Here is a 1,522-nt window from a genome sequence, read left to right as displayed (position 1 = left end):
TGACGCTGGTAGAGCCTAAGATTATGAAGCCCTGCAAAGTAGGAAGAATTGTAAGAGATAGCAAAGCATCCCCTATAACCCATCTTGAGTGCTTCTACTAAATTCATTTTCTTGCTTTCAGTATTTACGTGAGTAACCTGCATCCTCTGGGCCTTGAGGTTAGGCTGGAGTGCTGTCTGTAAATCTTGTAAAGAGAGGGAAGTCAAAACAGGCAGTTGGGTGTTTAAGGGATTTTTCTGGGGAAGTTGGAGGAATTTTAGGATCTGAAGAAATTTGCTGAGGTGATGGGGCTGGATTTTGAGAGCGAATTTATGTTGGATGTAGACATTTTTTGTTGTAAATCCAATTTCTGTTTTTTTTTAAATCTTATTAATGGGGTCCCTAAGACTTTTTTTTTTAAGCTCTTTATTGGAATATAATTGCTTTACACTGTTGTGCCAGTTTTTGAGGTACACCAAAGTGAATCAGCTGTATTTATACGTATACCCCCATATCCCCTCCCTCCCGTGACTAGACTAACTGTCATACTTCTTTATTTCCTATTCTTAATTTCTTCTTTTCATAGGTACTAATGAGACAAGTATTTAGGATGAGAGCTCTCTAAGAAAAATTTATTTCTTTTAAACATAACCAATTCAAAGGATTCATCTTCTGGCCATTGGTGAGAAGGATTTTATATTAATCTCAATAGTGACTCAAACCACTAAACCTTTTCATGACTTAACCATGGATGCAAGGGGCATCCCCAAAGGAGAGTGCAGAAGATATAGCCCTCACAAAATTCAGAAAGCTCACTCCAGAATTAGCCTAAGAAAGCAAAGACTGTTGTCACAGGCAGTAAGAATGGCATATGGCAAATGTTGTCTCCAGTTTCCTGTGAGAATGGAAGACACCTCCAATTATAGACACACTAATGTGACACTGGGCAGGCCCTACTGGAATGGGACTTTTCCAGCACTAACGAGACAACGAAAGTTGACACGAAAAAGGCCCCTTATGGACTGGGACCCATATGACAAACTCTCCTGAGAGCTGGCACAAAGAGAATGCTGAGATACCAGTCACACGTCCAGGTTGTTACCTATGCTTCTGACCAACTAGCTTAATGGTTCCACAACCTACTTGGTTGTTTGCCAGATGCACGTCAGTACATACACCTGCCAGTTGCTGGAGACACTATTCTCATTGGTTATAAAGCTGAGCTCTCAGAACATAGACAACAGAGACAAAGAAAAAAATGATCATCTATGGGAGGAAAGGGATCAATAGAAAACAAGAGTACTCATAAAAAGTTTTCACCAAAGTTGCTATACCTGAGAAATTAGTTCTACAGATATTTTCTCCAGGTAATCTAAATTTAGAAAAAGAAAAGGACTGTCACTACTCTTGCTTCCATCAGACCCTGCAGGCAAAGGGCTTTTGTCAGAGGTCACAGGATTTCTCAACTACAGTAGCCTTGGAGAGAGCAGAGTCCAGCCAGGGAAGTTTATCCTGCCAACTACATCAACTGTTGGGGAGGAAA

Source organism: Hippopotamus amphibius, chromosome X (assembly GCF_030028045.1).
Source record: "Hippopotamus amphibius kiboko isolate mHipAmp2 chromosome X, mHipAmp2.hap2, whole genome shotgun sequence".
Lineage (NCBI taxonomy): Eukaryota > Metazoa > Chordata > Mammalia > Artiodactyla > Hippopotamidae > Hippopotamus > Hippopotamus amphibius.
This window is presented reverse-complemented; position numbering follows the sequence as displayed.